Genomic DNA, 18,803 nt, shown 5'->3' with positions numbered 1-18,803 from the left:
CAGGTGCTTTTACCTGCTGTCTAATAATTCATCAAAGCAGACAATGAAAAGTGGGAGTACTGCGAGTATCAATGAAAGGTACCTGGAAGAGCGCGTCTGCTCGGAGAACCCAAGTACTTTTGTCAAGTTAGGTGAAGTCAGAGGAAGTGGTGAGAGCCTGTGCTAAGCTGAGAACCGCAGCTAAAAGCAGCAGGGAGCCTTTCCGTCACTTTTTTTTCATTCATTATACAAACATTTCAATCACAAGAAAGAGGCAAAGCAAGGCAATAAGGTCCCGATGAAACAGGAGGAAGAGCTGGTCATTCTGCCTTCCTGGTGGCAGGAAGCAGAGGGTTTCTTCCTGTGAGAGGAAGGGAAATGGGGGGTTAGAAGGTCCCTGAGTCTGCTTTCCTGGGATGACACCCAGCGCTGTGACTTGGGCGGGTTAACCCTCTTGTGCCTCAGGTCCTTCTCTCTAAAGTAGGATATTTAATAGCGCTTACCTTGGAGGCTTGTTGTGGTGTTAGAGTACTGTGTGTAAAGTGCTTCCGGGCACAACAGAACTCGCTATTTAACTCTTGGCTATTATTTTCCTTAGCAGAAGCTTGGGGATCCTGTACAAGACAGAGGCCACCTTCTGTCCGTATCTGCAAGGCATGGCGCTCACAGGCTTGAAAGAAGTTTTCCAGGAAGTACAGCAAAGTGATAAAGACCTTGGGCTCTGCAGAAAATTCGGGTTCAACCCCCCGTGTTTTATTAGCTGGTTACCCTGTGCAAGTTTTACCCTCTCTGAGCCCCATGCGTGTTTCCTTGTCTGTAAAATGGGAATGTGAATATCTACTACTACAAGGTTGTTGTGCAAATTAAAAAATATGCACGCAAAATGCTTAGCACAGCAGCTGGCATATAGTGAGTATTCAATAAGTGAATTCTGTTGTTCTTATTTTTGTGAGGATTTGAAGGAACTGGAGGCTGAGGACTGACATTCTAGGCATCTGGGATGACTGCCCTGAACGTAAGCAGTTATTCTTCCAGCAAACATTTCTTTCATTTTATTGTGGTGAAATACACCTAACAACATCTACCATGTTAACCACTTTTTAAAAAATATTTTATTTATTTATTTTTAAAGAGGGAAGGGAGGGAGAAAGAGAGAGAGAGAGAGAGAGAGAGAAATATCAATGTGCAGTTGCTGGGGGCCGTGGCCTGCAACCCAGGTATGTGCCCTGACTGGGAATCGAACCTGCAATGCTTTGGTTCGCAGCCCGTGCTCAATCCACTGAGCCACGCCAGCCAGGGCTTAGTTAACCACTTTTTTAAATCTTCACCAAGGATATGTTTATTGATTTTTACAGAAAGAGGTGAAGGGAGAAAGACAGAAATGTTGATATGAGAGAGAAACATCAATTGGTGGCCTCCCATATGTGTGCGCCCTGACCTAGGTACGTGCCCTGAGCAAGGATGAAACCCGCAACCTTTTGGTATATAGAATGATGCTCCAACCCACTGACCCACCTGGCTAGGGCTGTGCTAACCGTTTTTAAGTGTGCAATCCAGTGGCATTAGGTGCATTCACACTGTTGTTGTGTTACTGGTATCCATCCGCAGAACTTTTTCATCATGTCAACCTGAAACTGTGTACCCATTCAAGTCATCACTCCCCCTTCCTTCTTCTCTGCAGCCCCTGCCAATCGCCTTCTGCCTGTACGGATCTGACCGGTCTAAGTAGCTCCTATAAGCGGAATCATACAATGTTTGTCATTTTGTGTCTGGCTTATTTTACTTAGCAGAGTACTTTCAAGTTTCATCCATATTGTAGCATATGTTAGAATTTCATTCCTTTTTTTTTTAAGCTGAACAATATTTCAGTGTATGGATATGCCACTTCCTGTTTATCCACTCATTCGTCTAAGGGCATTTAGGTTGTGTCCACCTTTTGGCTACTGTGAATAATGCTGCTATGAACAGAGGTGTACAAATTCCAGTCAACATTTTTCTTGTTTTGCGTTCTGTGACCTGTGCTAGAAGCCGGGAAGGTGAAAATGAGGGCATGCCTTCCAGAGGTTGAGAGTTCAGAGACTGGTTTCCAAACTCTATTACTTGAAACCTGTAATGGGTTGAAAAGCTTCTTTCATCAAATCTGCATCCACCCAGAACCTCAGAATGTGACCTTGTTTGGAAACAAGGCCTTTGCAGATGTAGTTAGTTAAGATTAAGTGATTATTGTTGGGAGCTGTGCTGTGTGTCGTACACGGTTAGCAGCACCCCTGCCCACTAGATGCCAGTAGTGCCACCCTCTTCCCTGAGTTGTAACAACCAAAGATGTCTCCAGACTTCAAGTAACCCCAAGCATGGGGGAGGGGAAATGATAAAATCACCCCAGTTGAGAACCACTAGCTTCGACATAGGTCTTTAAGGGGTAAGTGAACATTTTGCCAGGATGGGGCTGCATTCCATACAGAGGGAACTGACAGTAAAGCTTGGGTATGTACAAAGGCACACCACACCTTTAAGTAAGAAAAAAAACAAAGAAGGCTGGGTCATAGGTACAAACTGCTGGTTGGTGGGGATACAGCACAAATAATTGCTGCTAGAAGCACACCAATGCCATTCTAGGGGCTTATTTTAGTTCCTAAACTAAACTTCTTTTAGTCCCTAGTTTACTTAAATAGAATCAAAGATTCTTGGAGTACATAAAACATTTCACAATCATCTAGTCTAGCCACACACCGGACTCAGAGACCAATATAACATTACACACAGTTTCTACGCAGATACCTCCAGCAAGGAGAAGCTTGGCTTCACGGGCTGTCCAGTCCTTTTTTTTTCTTGAGTGGTTTTATTTTCTTGAGTGGTTTTAAACTAGTAATGACTCATTTACATTAGGAATTCGCTGATGGGATGGTGTGTATCACGCTCATCTTATTTGATTTTCCTCAGAAGAATCCATATTGAAAAAGCCACTTTTCCTTGACATTCAGGAAATGAGCTGCTGAATCTTTCTTGAAAACCTATGTCAATCACAGCCCAGTAAATAAAGATGAGCTCGTACCTGCTAATATTTTAAGACTACTTGATTTTTCCACCACCGGTAGTTTTCAAACACCAACATGCAATTCAGGCCTATATTCATCTTCACCCTTGATCTCCAGGGTTGATTAGACTCCCTGATTTGTTTCCACAAGGGAAATGGAATATTCCCCAGGATTCAAAATCTATTCATAGCCATGTAGTCTGCAGGTAATTACTCCCTACCACAAAGCACATGCAACAAGAACAAGGCCAATTGCTTTGAGGTTGTTTGTTTGCTTTTTAATTTTATTTATTTATTTTTAAAGAGAGGGAAAGGGTGGGAGAAAGTAAGGAAGAGAAATGTCAAAGTGCGATTGCCTCTTGAGCGCCCCCTATTGGGGATCTGGCCTGCAACCCAGGCATGTGCCCTGACTGGGAATCAAACTGGCTACTCTTAGATTCACAGGCCAGCACTCAATCCATTGAGCCACACCAGCCAGGGCAAAACCATATTGCTTTCAAAAAGAATAAGCACTATTGTAAAAATTGACAATAAATCAACCCCAGGAACAATGATAAATTCCAGAGTAGTCATCTCTGTTACCTGATGGAAAAAATGACAAAAATATGCCCTGGGTTTCAGGCCAGGTCCCCAGTTGGGCATGTGCAAAAGGCAACCAAAGGATGGTTCTCTCCCTCCTTGAGGTTTCTCTCCCTATCTCCTTCCCTTCTCCTCTCTGAAAATAAATAAAATCTTTATAAACTATAAAAGGCTTAAGATAAATTCCTTTCCTCCTTTTAAAGTTAATAAATCTAAATCTACATTTTCTTTCAAAAGTCAATCATGATATTTTGTTTAAGTTGACCCTAAACTCACCGAGAGATCTTGAAGTGTCTTCTAGTATCTTTGCCTGTTTCCCCATTTGTAGTCTCCTGACTGTTTCATAGAGATATTGTGAGAAGGCAAAAGTGTGTACACACTCAGTTATACAAGATATCAGGGAGGGAGCAAATTAAATCTACCAATTAACTCCATGTTTCATTTTATTCTGGGATTTCCTATAACCAAACCTCAGTTGCTATCCAATCATAAAAATGATTTATGTCTCTTGGATGTTCTTTAATTTTTCCCTTCCAGAGTTGCCAGATTTACTAAATAAAAATAAGGGGCACCTAGTTAAATTTGAATTTCAGATAAAGTGAATATTTTTAAATAAGTATTCACAAATATTGCATAGAATAGACTACACTAAAAAAAATATTGTTTATCTAAAATTCAGGCCCTAGCTGGTGTAGCTCAGTGGATTGAGCGTGGGCTGTGAACCAAAATGTCACAGGTTTGATTCCCAGTCAGGGTACATGCCTGGGTTGCAGGCCATGACCCCCAGCAACCACACATTGATGTTTCTCTCTCTCTCTCTCTCCCCCCTCCCTTCCCTCTCTAAAAATAAATAAAGTCTTAAAAAATAAAGAAATAAGTTTAAAATAAATAGATAAATAAAATTCAGATTTAACTAGGCACTCAATGTGCATCTGCATTTTATCGAGCGACCCTCTATCAATCCTTACCTTCGTAGACACAGGCAATTCCTAAATGGTGTCTGTGTAATAATTAACTTAATTATATACTTTTTAGAATGTATAGCCTATCTCAATGAAAAAGTTCAGAAAAATGTTTCTAAATTCTATTTTAATTGTTCTTGAAAAATAAGTCTGGTCTATGTATCATTGTCCCTCTCTTCCTCTCCCCCTTTCCCACCTAAAAGAATATCTTTCTTTTATGCTTTTTGAAGTCCAGGCGCAGTTTATTTCTTTTTGATTTATTTATTTTAGAGAAAACAGAAGGGAGGGAGAAACTGAAGGAGAGAAACACTGATGTGTGGGAGAAACTTTGATTGGTTGCCTCTCACATGCCCCTAGCTGGGGACCTGGCCTGCAACCCAGGCATGTGCCCTGACTGGAATTGATCTGGTGATCTTTCAGATTGCAGGCCAGCGCTCAATCCACTAAGCCACACCAGCCAGGGACAAGAATACCTTTTGTGGGGCAAAAAAATAATATACTTTACGAGTATGTCAAAGTGCCACATCTGGAAATCTGCATGAGACTGACTAGACTGCTTTATGGGGCAGAAATGAGAACAAGAGTAAGGAGGAGCCCTGGCTAGTGTGGCTCAGTGGATTGAGCACCAGCCTGTGAACTGAAGGGTAGCTAGTTCGATTCCCAATCAAGGCACATGCCTGGGTTGTAGGCAGGTTCCCTAGATGGTGGTATGCAAGAGGCAACTGGTCAATGCATATTTCACATATATTGATGATTCTCTCCTTCTCTTTCTCTCTCCCTGCCCCTCTCTCTAAAAATAAATAAATAAAATCTTAAAAAAAAAAGAGTAAGGAAGAAATAGAAGTAGAGGAAGGTATAGTCAAGAGGAAATTTAAAAAGAAGCAATGATATCCACCTGTCTCTATCTGATCACATGCAGACCACGAGGCCTGATACACCATGAACTTAGACTTGATCAGCAGGTACACACAATAACTTGTGCCTGAATGTCATTAACTTTATTTATAATGGCCAAAAAGAGTGGGAACAACCCCAGTGTTCATGGAGAGATGAATGGATAAACAAACGTGGTAGGTACATGCCATGGAACATTATTCAAGCATAAAAAGAAACAAGAGCACTCACCCATGCTGCAACACGGGTGCACCTTAAAAACAGTATGCTAAGTAAAAGAAGCCAGACACAGAAAGTCAGAAATTGTGTGATTCTATTTATGTAAAATGTCCAGATAAATCCATAGAGAAAGAAAGTAGATCAGTGGATGTCAGGGGGTTCATGGACAGGGAAATGGAGAGTGAATGCTAATGAGTGTGTAGCCTCTATAGTTTCTTTTGGGGTGATGGAAACGTACTAAAATCAGGTAACAGCGATGGCTGTCCAACTCCGTGACTGCACTAAAACCCTCCCAATTGTATACTTGAAAAGGGTGACTTTTATGGCAGATGATTACATCTAAATAATGCTGTTTTTTTAAGTGAATGCACTTTTTAAAAAAAATAAGAAAAAATATAAATAAAGAGTATATTTTAAAAATGAAGCAGGAAGGGAAAAAAGCATGGTCAGCTGTCAGGTGACGCCACAGAACCACCCAGGGCCACTTCTAAGGAGATGGCTTTGTGACGGGGAGGCTCTTGTCTGTGTGGCTGTCATGCAGGGAGCTTTAACTAATATTGCTGTTAACTAAACTTTAAAAACCTTATTTAATTTTCACTGTGACACTATAGAATAGGTATTACTATCCTCATCTCTCGAGAGAACAGGAAATAGACTCAGAGTAAGGAAGGTGCCGGGCAGGGTTCTCACCCAGGGCCATGGGATCCCAAAACCCAGAATAGCCATGGTTCACACCCTGTCTATCAGAAAAACCAATAATGACAAGAATTCTAAGTGAGCCCAGAGAGAGGCCTGGCAGGGCACTGCAAGCTGCCCCGCTGCCCACTCCTTCCTCTTTGGTAATTCTTTCTCCCTAGTAGATCTTATTTATTTGTGTTTTTACTGCATTCTCAGCCTTCCTTATTGAATAGACGTATTTCTTGCTTTAGATGCTGCTTGAAAATGTCCTCATCCCTAGACGTCTTTAACAAAAGGTGCTTGGACTCTTGGAGCCCGACAAAAGCTCCATGTGATATTTTTGCTGGCAATGAAAACTTAATGTCAGAATTTGCTCACATGTGAGACCTTTTGCTCTGTGTCCCCCCAGCCCCTATTCCTTTCCCAGTGCTTCTGAGCCACACTTTAGAACACAAAAGCATCAATAGGTCTAGGTCTTGGTGTCCAGTTTGGCTTGTTACCCTGCCCCAGCCCCTCCTGAACTGGATTATGGAGTGAGGTCTGAACTCATCAGGGGCTTCCAGGGACCATCCAGAGAATAGGGCATCTCTCCTCCTCCTTTTCTCTCCTCAGCAGGAAAGAAGGCTGCCCACCCCTTCCTTCTGCAGAACTGCATCCCTCCCCTTCCACCTCTCCCCCCACTGCTGCCTTTCACTGAAGCTGCCAGGTTGCCATGCCAATAAGGTTCCCATGGTTACTAAGAAGAGCTGCTGCATTCCAGCAGCCAGGGCCTATCCACCAAAGGAGAAAGGGAGACCATTATTGCCCCCAGGACAAAAAAAAGGGACAAACTGGGGTCTCAGGCCAGGGAACGTTGGAAGACACATCTTGTTTATCCTGATGTCTCCAGGCTGGACCTTGGACCAAATCTTGCTGCTCCCACTCAAATTCCCCATTCCCTAAACCGGGAAAGAAGCGCCTGGCACTAGTTCAAGTCCATTGTTTTGCCTAGTGTGGCGTCCAATAGGCACCACATTGTGAAGATCCTGTTAATATGTAAATATACTAATACATCTGGGCTCTTTGTCTGGCTAGAAAAATGGCAAAGTGCGAAACACGCTCCGCTGTCTCCTCAGTTGGGTGTCTCCTCTGAGGAGCTGCTTTTCTCCTTGTGGCATTCCTCCTGAATTGACTAGCCTAAGCCACGTCACTTCAAAAACAAAAAACAAATTTTGTTTTTTCTCAAATATAAAGAAATATATTTTAATGCAAAATTCAAAAATGAAGAAAAAATGTTTTAATCATCCACAATTTCAAAACAAAAAGTTTATTTTTTTTTCTTTTTAAAATACACAGTTTTTGTTACTGGTTTGTCTTAGGTAGTTGTAGTGTTAGTTATAGTTAAGTAGTTGTAGCTAGTTAGATATAAATAAAGGAACAAATGGAATCAGATACTGAGCTCAATAAACTAGGGAGCTGAATCAAACATTAAGCCTGATTTACTAGGAAGCTGTAACATTCACAGCCTCCCCAGGGGACCACCGCAACCTCAACTCTCAGGATCCAATCCACAAAGCCAGCAGGAAGAATGGGTTACCCATAAAACAGCAGGGGAAAAAAAAAAAAAAAATTCCTCTGCTGGGCGCATGCCCAGTTGAAGCCAAGATGGTAGAGGGAGGTGCTTCTACTACGAGGCACGCCCCCCCCCCGCCCCCGTAGGAGCCAAGATGACAACCGTAAAGGGGAGGAGTCTAATCTGGGGAAAAGACTGGATTGGTTAGGAGGAGGGCCCAGCACAAGCCTACAAGGGATTGGAAAAGGGATTGGTTAGTTTGAAAGAGCACCTGGTCTTTCCCAAGCTCGAGGCTATCAAAGCGAAGCAATCAAAGAGTAACAAAGGCCTCTCTCCCACTAGGCAGCACACGTTTGCCCGTTTGTTCACACGTTCTCTCTCCATAACTGCAGTGCGGGCCTCACCAGCATGCAGGTCCCAGTGAGGCTCCAGATGTGGGCCCACACAGGCTGGGGTGAGGCAGGCAGCACAGTGCCGCTGAGCACAATCAGGAGCAGAGACCACGCTAGCCAGAGAAGGACGGAGACTGAGCTAGACTAAGCTTTGGCGTGAACTGAATGACCCTGCAACGCACTGGTGTCAGGACAATGGCACAGAATTTCTGGACCATGGCCCTCCTTCTGGGCTCGGGGAAGACAAGACTGGACTTCTTCTGCAGCAGGACAGAGCTGAGCCACCTGGCCTGGATGAGGCAGTGGGAACCTGGGGGCATTTTTTCTACCCCAATAAATTAACCAGCACCTCATCCTCTGCTACAGGTCCTCACAATGCTTTTCTTGTGATGCTGTGGAAGAATCCCATTTTCACCGACAACACTAACACATAATTTTTGAAACACAATTTACTTTATTCAGATTTTGCTATGGTGAGATTTTTCCCGCTCTGTTTTTATCACTTGTCAATAAAAAATGGCAGTTCCTCAAAAAAATCATAGTCACCTTCTGCACCTAAAAGCAGAGCATGAACTTATGTTGAGGAAAGTGCTCCTTCCTGGAAATCAGGGGAGAAAAGTAGTTTTTATCTCGAAGATGGGAAGTGAATACCAAGATGACTTTGCATAAACAGACCTTACTATCTGTTAGCTCCCTCCATGTATTTTCTACTCAATTCCCCACAGTTTATTAGCCACTGAAACTCAAACTTTTTCTTTTGTTAAAAAGATATAGAAGCCCCCTGGGCTAAATGGTTCTTTGAGCTTTACTTCTTTTCTGTGAATTTCTGTGCACATAAACATTAATAAAAATTATGTGCTTTTTATACTGTTAATCTTTAGTCAGTTTAATCACAGACCCCAGGAACTGGATTGAAGAGAGTAAAGAAAAAGTTTCTCTTCTCTGACACACCCATGTTTATAGCAGCACAACTCACAATAGACAAGACATGGAAACAACCCAAGTGTCCATCCGTGGATGGATGGATACACAAATTGTGACTCATCCATACAATGGAATACTGTTGCCTCTTAAGAAGGAAGGAAATTCTGATGCATGCTATAACACAGATGAACCTTGAAGACGTTATGCTCAGTGAAATAAACCAGTCACAGAAAGGCAAACACTCTATAATTCCACGCATAGGAGCTATCTAGAGTAAATTCATAGAAACAGAAAATGGGACGGCGGTTTCCGGGGACTGAGAGAAGGAGGAAATCCAGAGTTGTCATTGAATAAGTACAGACTTTAGTTACAAGATGAAGAAGTTCTGGAAATTGGTGGCACAACAATGTGAATATACTTAACCCTACTGAACTGCATACCTACAAATGGTTAGGATAATAAACTTTATGTTATGTGTGTTTTACTACAATTTAAATAATCCAAACAAACATAAAGTTACCATATGATCCAAAGAGAGTTACTAGTGATATGTATATAATATAGATTACATATAAGATTATCATATATTATACACAATGTATAGTGTATATATTATTATATTATATAATATATAATTTATATGATCTACAATATATAATACATATAATATATTATATATTAATAAAAATCCAAACATAGAGATCCTATATGATCCAAAGAGAGTTACTAGTGATATATATACTACACATTATATATAACATTATTATATTATTTGTAATCTATAATATATTATAACTATATAATTATATATTACAGATTATATGATATAATATGATATTGTTATATAATACTATATATAGTATTATAGGTTATATGTAGGTTACATATACTGTATCATATTATGTAATATATAGCCTATATTATATGCATAATATATAATGTATAATATATAAATATATGTTGTTATATGCAGTCAATATATAAATAATATAATATTAAATATATCATTATATATTATTTAGTATATATTTTGTATATTTATACATAATATATATTATACATATAAACTTGTGCAGGAACACTCATATCAGTTTTATTCATAATAGCCAAAAAATAAAAACAAGCCAAAAGTCTATCAATTAATGAATTGTTCATCAAAATGTGGTATATTCATACAACAGAATATTATTTAGCTATAAAAGGAATGAAGTGTTGACATATGCTATAACATGAATAAACCTTGAAAACATTTGCTAAGTGAAAGAAGCCAGACACAAAAAACTACATATTGTACGATGCCATTAACATGAAATGCCCGGAGCAGACATCTATTCCACCCACTCCTTCTGCATCGGCAGAGGCAGAAGGGTTAGTGTTTGCCTGCAGTTGGAAGAGAGAGGTGAGAAAGGGCGGTAGCAGCTAATGGGCATGGTGATGGATGTACAAGTCTGTGAATACACCACAGACCATTGAATTATACACTTTAAATGGGTGAAATGTAGGGTATGTGAAGTGTATTTCAATGAAGCTGTTAAAACCTGAAATAAAATGTTGGGAACCACCCTGACTGGTATCAGAAGCTGTAACCCCCGCCTAGGCTAAGGCTAAGGGAACACCCTTGGAACTGTAAGCCAGCAAGGAGACAAAAGCTTATCTCCCTGGCAGGAATGCTGCTTCTGCTGCTTTATTCATAACTGAACCCCCAAAAAGCTTGGTCGGTTAGCCAAAGACGGGTAAGATTCCCCACGGGGGAATGACCTAAGACAGGCACGATCACTTTGGGAGGCCCCCCAAAAGAAGGACTTGGGGGGGGCTGCAGCAAAAGGGGGTGATGGACCCTCGCTCCTCGGCTTTGACATAGCCTGAGTTCTCAGCGTCTGGGAAAAAAACCTCCTTGTCTCCCAGTTGCCTTAGTTCCCTTGCTCCACCTAAGCCTGAAACAATGACAGGGTGGTGCAGCTCTGTGCTGAGAAGTGCGGATTCCCCAGAGTGATCAGGCCTAAGAAAGAACATGTAAATTACTGTGAAGCCTTCTTTGTTTAGAATGCTCTCAGTTGAATGAGAAGGGTCTTAGGAGGAAGTTAGTTTGTTCCTCAGTCTTACAGCTCTTTGACCCCGACTCAATAGACCGGCAGAGTTCTTTGTTTTCTATGATTCCTTACTTCCCCCTAATGAGTACTGTACTTTACTTGAATTATTATGCAAAATGAGCCCAATAAAAGCAGGTATGGACAGTAAATCAGCATGCTCCCTACTAGGGGGGGTGGCCATTTCGTCCCTACTTCCCCACAGAAACTAGTCTGTCTCTGTGCATGTTGTTTTTTCTCGCATGTTTATCGTCGAGCCATCCGCAGCGTTCCGTGGTCACTGCTGGCCGGAGACCCACGCGCAACAATAAAAAAAGTATTTAAGTCTTAGCAAATTGCCGAGTTCTAATCAATCTAGTAGCTTAATGTGAAAAGCCAAGCAAAGCCATTCCCTGGGCTTGAATCTCTAGCTCACTAAGGACAGATTCTTTTATTTTTGCTTTAATTCCTGGGCTCTGCAGATTCAGTTCAAACCTTTTTTTTTAACTTTGTCATAAATATATTGCTTCTTTAATTCCTAGGTGAAGAGGGCTACTTTCTTAAATGTTCATTGAGAGGGAAATTCCTAACACACCACTTTGTTTCAGGCAACTTATTTTTCTTTTGCTTCAATTTCATCATAACTAAAATGGTAACAGTAATAAATATCATTCCTGTTAGTTTGTGCTGGGGAAGAAAATATTTTCCTCTACTTGCCTAGGTTCTTTTGACTAGCCTAGTGATTAAATTGACATAATACAGATGAACAGGAGAAAAATGAATTAATTTTGTATGTATGGGAGCCTCACAGAGATGAGAGGTTCAAAGACGGTTGGGCAATTCAGGCCTAAGGAGAAGGGAGTAGCTGTCTGGGTCCTCAAAGGGAAGGCAATTCACAGGAAGATGGGAAGAGCAAATGTTTGGTGAGCAAATGTCTGTCATGCCTTGCAAAGACGTAAGGACACAGAGAGAACTTGAAACAAATATGCCCTCCAAGTTCCCCCTGATATAATAGACAGACAGAAGTGAGCAGAATAGCAATGATGTGCCAGGTCAGACAGAAGGTCACCAGGACAGACAGCCCTGAGTACCTAGCAATGGGCAAAACTGGGGAAAAAAGTACTGTAGAGCGGGGCTTCACACCCAGGGTGACCCTTCCTCCATAGCATGTTGCTGCTTGGGCAGTTTACACCACCTGACCTTTCACATCTCCTATAGTGTGCTTCAGACTGTCCCCTGACCTTTCTTCCCTTGACGTGTTCCTAGGCAGGTGGTAGACCCCTTAGAGGGAGAACAAGGGGGCTGGAGAATAACCTCATAGGACTCCCATACAAGCCTTGCATGACCACTCCCTTAAGAATTAAGCCCTCAGGACAATGAGGTTCTGGTCTGCATCAAATAATCTTAGGAACAAAGCCTAGGGTCTCTGGGCCACAGAGACAGAATTTTGGTCAAACTGGGAATAACATCTAGGCCTCAGTAGTGTTTCAACTCCAGGCCCAGAAAAGCAGGAAATCTGTGAAGCAATGCCACAGCCGACATCATGGAGCTGCAATGACTAATGACCCCCTACCCTAGCGCAGACCAGTCAGTAGACACCATGCCCCTGAAAGGACACACCTGGCAAGCTGATGAATATTCTATTGAGATCCTTCCCTAAGACCTCCCCTAAAAACCCCCACCTTTGGAAAACATATAAAGCTCCTTAAGATGAAGGACCCAGTTCTCTCTCTCTCTCTCTCTCTCTCTCGCTCTCTCTCTCTCTCTCTCTCTCCCCCCTCCCTCTCTCCCTCTCTCTCCCTCTCCCTTTCTCTCCCTCTCCCTCATCTTTCCCGACCCCCTGGTTCCCTAAAGGTGTGTACTTTTGCTTCCTTTCTCCTAAGCTCCAAGGGCCCTTCTTTTGCCTCTGTAACTTGTTTCCTGAGCTCACGCAGCCTGGATGGCTCACTTCTACTTCTGTGACTTTCTAAATAAACTTGCATTTATATTTGAGTTCTTGGTTCTGAATCCTTTCTTAGCCAAACTCAAGGACCGAGGTCTAACATCTACTGTTGTTCACCATTAACACCTTCAGCCCAGCACACCTTGCCCATACTCCTTGTAGTTATCTCTGGTGATAGTTCTCCTCCTGTCCCAGGCCCTCTATCTACATTCTTTTAGGCAGTTAAGAGGGAGGTGAAAGTTCTTGTGGAGTCTTTGTGCCTTAGTTATCTTCAGCTCAAAATCAGCTGCATGTCAAAGTGGCACATTGTGGAAGACTTGTTCTGAACCCCTTCCCTTGCATAAGAGAAAAAATTTTATGGGGTTTTTCCACCCTGGGTGAAAATCCAGCCATTGTTTTGAGCATATTGCTATGGATGTGTTTCTAGACTTCCACTACTGCAGGAGAGGAAAAACTTCCTTCTACTCTTAGGTTCTGTGCCTGAGAATTAAACTGACATAAATCAAATTAACAGGAGAAAAGAACACGAAATATTTAAAACATTTTTATGTGCTCCTGGAAGTCTTCATAAGGAAAATGAAGATCTGAAAAAGCAGTTAGGACCAAGAGCTTATTTACTTTTAAACAAAAAAATGCTAAATTTGTGGAGAAGTCACAATGTTACCTACCATCAGTAGTTAGCTGATTATTAATAAGAAAGGGAGCAAGGGGAATTAGACATAGCGCTTAATAAACTGGGGAGCACAAGCCTGTTTGCCTCACTAGGAAGCTACTGCTTCACATATTCCTGGGGATTCCAGCATTTCCGCACCAACAGGATGAAAGCTCCCCTCCTTTTCCCCTCTGATACCAGATTTTTGGGGGGATGTAGGAGGAGGTGCTCAACCATAGAGGCTGATCAGTCTAACTGTGGGGTGTAAGCCTATCAAAAACCCACAGAAGCCTGGGAAATTGATTAGTCATTTTGAAAAAGCACCTGGTCCATCCCAAACCAAGTTAATATAATCCAAAGGGAACACAGAAGCTCTTTCTCTTGCTCATGACCTGCACTCACCCTGTGCACCCATGCATCCTCTCTCCACAGTCCTGTGGCTTTAGCAGCTGTGTGGTCAATGGCTGCACATGCAGGCTCCAGGTGGGAGCCTGAATACCCCAGCACAACAACAGATTGCAGCCAGGAGCACAAGCTAAACTGGCCGGATGCAGGACTGAACTGAGCTTTAATATGGCCCAGGATCTCTGGACATTTAATATGGCCCAGGATCTGTGGACATTGACTTTATTTCTGGCTCTGATTTTCCATGGCAGGACAGACAGAGAGGGGACCTGCGGGCAGCCTTCCACGTGAATAAACCATTGTGTCACACCACGGTCTCCCGTGCATGGGTCCCTGGAATGCTTTCCTCAATCCCATGAAAGAGCCTGATCTCCACCAATGAGACAAAGGGGTTTGAGGGAGGGGCAGTAAACAGTGGCACAGTGACTAGGAAATATATGGGGGAAATCTAATGGAAAGCCAGGGTTATTTTAGCAGGTGTGTTTGTACAAATTTATCTCAGCCTCAGATCCCAGTCACCAGTGATGGGAATGTTCTTTTGTGGTCCAGGAAGACCACCTTTGTCATGAGAAATTTTGTGACCTGCTTTTAGGTAGAAACACCTTCAGCTCAAAATAATATGCTAAAGCTGTGTATTTTGGGTCGCATATTCTGACCAACTTCATTGCCCTTGAGCTACTTTTAGATAGTAAATAACTAATAGAAATGCAAAGCAATTCTTGCCTGTATATATGCAAATTAACTCTTTCAAGGGGAAATTCAATGGCTTCACTCTTCCCCTGAACCTTGGAAAAAGTCAGACTGCCATTCATTCCTAAATTTATTTTTATATTCCTTTACTCCATATAAACTTGTGTTTCTTCAACTTCTCCTTTGAACTGGTTATAACATCTTACTGGTCCCCTCATTAATAATTAATTAAAATTTAACATGATCTTTAAAAAAAAATCTGTATGAGAGTCCTATTTCACCTTTGTTGAAAATTATCCTTTAACCTTTCTGTTTCTGGTAAAATGAGGAGCACTTCTAGCTGTGGGCTTTTTCCAGTGCAACACAAAACTTAGTTCAATGGAGAAAGTATACATTTACCTTATTAGAGATTTCATCACAGGCCCTGGCTGGTGTTGCTCAGTGGATTGAATGCCAGCCTGAGAACCAAAGGGTTGCCAGTGGATTCCCAGTCAGGGCACACGCCCGGGTTGCAGGCCAGGTCCCCAGTAGAGGGCGCTCGAGAGGCAACCATACATTAGTGTTTCTCTCCCTGTTTTTTCCTTTCCCTTCTCTAAAATTAAATAAATAAAATCATTACAAAAAAAGACGTTTCATCATAGGTTTATTTTATTTTTCAACTGTACATCTGGTAATCACATCAAAAGAAATCGAGCTTTCAAATGTTAGATAAGGATAGTAATAAAAGGCTTACATTTACTGTATACTTAATAGGTTTTAGTCACTATTTTAAGGACTTTATTTGCATTATTCTTACGAAGTAAGTCCTGTCTGCAATCACAAGACAGGTATTTCACTGTCTTCGTTAGCATTACTTTACTTTTTGCTGGACTGTACTGTCCAAGCAAATGGTTTGATTGCACATTACAGGAATTTCTCAGCATTTTGTCGGTGGGAAGCATTAATAGCTGGTACTCTACAATTCTTTGAATCATATTGAAACCGGGAAAGCTGGTGTTCATGCTGCCTGTCACTACCAGAACCAATAAGCAGAGACAGGAATTGAATCTTTATGGGCACTTTATTCAGATGGCCGGCGATCTGAGAAGAGGGCGGGCTATGTACCGTAGGAGACAGTCTTACATTCCATTTCAAGTGGACCTTTTTTATAAGGAGAAGAAAAGTGTAGGCATTGGATTTGGAATTCAAGGAAAAGGTTAATTAGATAAAAAGCTGCAGCATTCTTCCATCTGTTGACCAGTGAGTCTTCATCTGTGTGCTGGGTGGTGGACATCTTACCACGGAGTACAATGGCTTAGATAGTGTTTTGATTGCTTGCAGTTCTTCTGGGGCACAAAGGTGGGCCTACTTGTGGTCCCCCGGAGTCAGGGTGGGTCATACTTCCAGTTCTTGAAGCAATAGTTTTTTACATGCATTAATTACTAAGCTTATTGACTATTTAAAACTAAAATTTTCCAACTTTTGGGTGCCCCATTATTCCCCCAGTATTAGTCTAAACTATTTTATTTTTATAAGATTAGTTTTATATGGAAGTCCTTATTTTGTTGTTAGGCACGTATCCTATCATCAGACCATCTGGTAGGGGGCTTAGGAATACATCTAATTGCAGGTCCACACAAGGGGGCACGTTGTGTGCAACAGTAAGCTCTGCTGAGGCACAGAACAGGTTCTAGCACAGCTGACAAAAGTTACACACTCTCCAGCTGGGGCTACCTGAGTGACTTTTAAGGAAAACATTTCCCTGTCCTTTAGAGTTACCACAGGCCCTTAATTATAAATGTTGGAGTAGGTTATTTTCTTATTGATATGCTTAAACAAAGTGTAATTTTGAAGGCTTTCCAGGGGAGTGCAAACACCTATAAGACATGAAGTAAAAGTTTAACATTTCCCGCAAGACAAAATTTAGAAATGTTTAGAACATTTATGCTACATATACCCAAATATTTTTTATTTTATTTGAAAGGAACAAGTTCTTCATAACATGGGATTAAACAAAAGTAATGGAAAGAATAAAAGTCATTGTTTTAAAAGATGACTTTTGGGTCTTCTGGAGGTTTAGTGGTCCATTGTTCCTCTTGCTTTTCTTACTTTGGTGTGATAAATTTAAGGTTTTATTTTTGTCAACTTTATCGCAGTGGGGGTGGTGAGGAGTACGTCCCAAGGTTCAGGCCACTTTTCTTCTAGTTGGCTTTCTGGAGATGCTGTCGTCCAAGTCTTGAGCTGCACCTCATCTCCAGGCTTAAAGGAATGTAGCGAACCTGTAGGGGAGAGATCTCTAGTACAGGCAAGGTCATCCATTACAGCTAAGGTCTGATTTAAGTGTTGCACATGTTTCTTTACCTTTACTTCTGGACTTACATACACATCTCCCACCCCAATCATAGCCCGAAATGGTCGCCCACACACAATTTTATAAGGACTTAATTGAATTCCACTCTGAGGAGCCGCCCTTATCCTGAGCAGGGCTGGAAGCAAAGCTTGATTCCAATGGAGATGAGTTTCTTGACACGGCTTGGCTCTACATTTTTTTAAAGATGTGATTCATTTTCTCTACATTCCCAGAAGCCTGAGGTATCCATGCTGTGTGGAGTCTTTACTTGATTTCTAAAAATTTACTAACGTTTTGTGTAACTTCTGAAACAAAAGCTGGTCCATTGTCACTTTGGATGCTGCTGGGCAGTTCAAAACGAGGGGTTATTTCTTCCAGCAAGGCTTTCACTATTTCTGAGGATTTCTCAGTTTTAGGATAGGATTCCACCCATTATGCAAAGGTGTTCGCAAAGACTAACAAATGGTTCCCCTTGGACCCTTGGCTTCTGGGTAAAGTCTATTTGCCAGTCCTTAAGTGGGCACTGTCCTTGGTATTGTTTTCCTTTTTTTTTTTTTTTTGGTTGGGGACTTTGCCCTGGGGTTGCTCTTTTGGCACATAACATACTTAGCAATTTTTTTTGTATGGCTTTAGAAATTCCAGGACCTGTGAACCACAGTGTAATATAGGTGGTTAATGAGCCCCTTCCTTAGTGAGTGGTCTTATGCAAATGAGTCATGACTGGCTTTATTGAATGTTTAAGAAGCAATATAACTTTTAAAAAAATTTAATTCACTATTAGCACCTTCTTTATTAAAACCCCAACCTTAAGCTTTCATATGCAGTTGAATATTCAGGTTCAAACCATCACAAGCCTAGAACAGGTACCAAAGGCATTATAAACGTATTTTTAGCAGCCTTTTTCACTGCTCAGTCAGCCAGATTGTTTCCTCTAGCCACTTCAGGGTCCTCTGTCCGACGCTCTGGGCAGTGTATAACTGCCACCTATAAAGGTACCTGAACAGCTTCTAACAATTTTGAAATTTCTGTTGCATGCTTAATTTTCTTTTTATTGGAAGTTAATAGTCCTCTTTTTTCCATATTGAACCATGTGCATGCAAAATCAGGAAAGTGTACCTTGAGTCTGTATACACATTCACTTTTTGTGTGTGCAACGATTCCAGTGCCCTCGTCAATGCAATCAGTTCACTTTCTGAGCAGAGGTTCCTGGCGGCAAGGCCTTGGCCTCCACGACTCCTTCCAGAATCACAACTGTACTCCCAGACTTCCTGTTTCCTTCGTCTATATAACTGCTTCCATCTGCATAGAGAGTCCAGCCTGCTATTTTTTAGAGGTCTTGTAAATTAATTCTGTGAGAATAAACTCCGTTAATTATCTCAGCACAGTCATGTATTGGCACAGCCGAGTCAGTCTCCAGGAGAAGAGAGGCAGGATTGAACTTAAAGTTTTTAGGGAGATGTTAAGATTGTTGAGAATTGCTTGGTACCTGCCCCTTTTTTCAGCAGT

The sequence above is a fragment of the Phyllostomus hastatus genome, unplaced genomic scaffold, assembly GCF_019186645.2.
Source record: "Phyllostomus hastatus isolate PE091 unplaced genomic scaffold, TTU_PhHast_1.1 phas_scaffold_193, whole genome shotgun sequence".
Lineage (NCBI taxonomy): Eukaryota > Metazoa > Chordata > Mammalia > Chiroptera > Phyllostomidae > Phyllostomus > Phyllostomus hastatus.
This window is presented reverse-complemented; position numbering follows the sequence as displayed.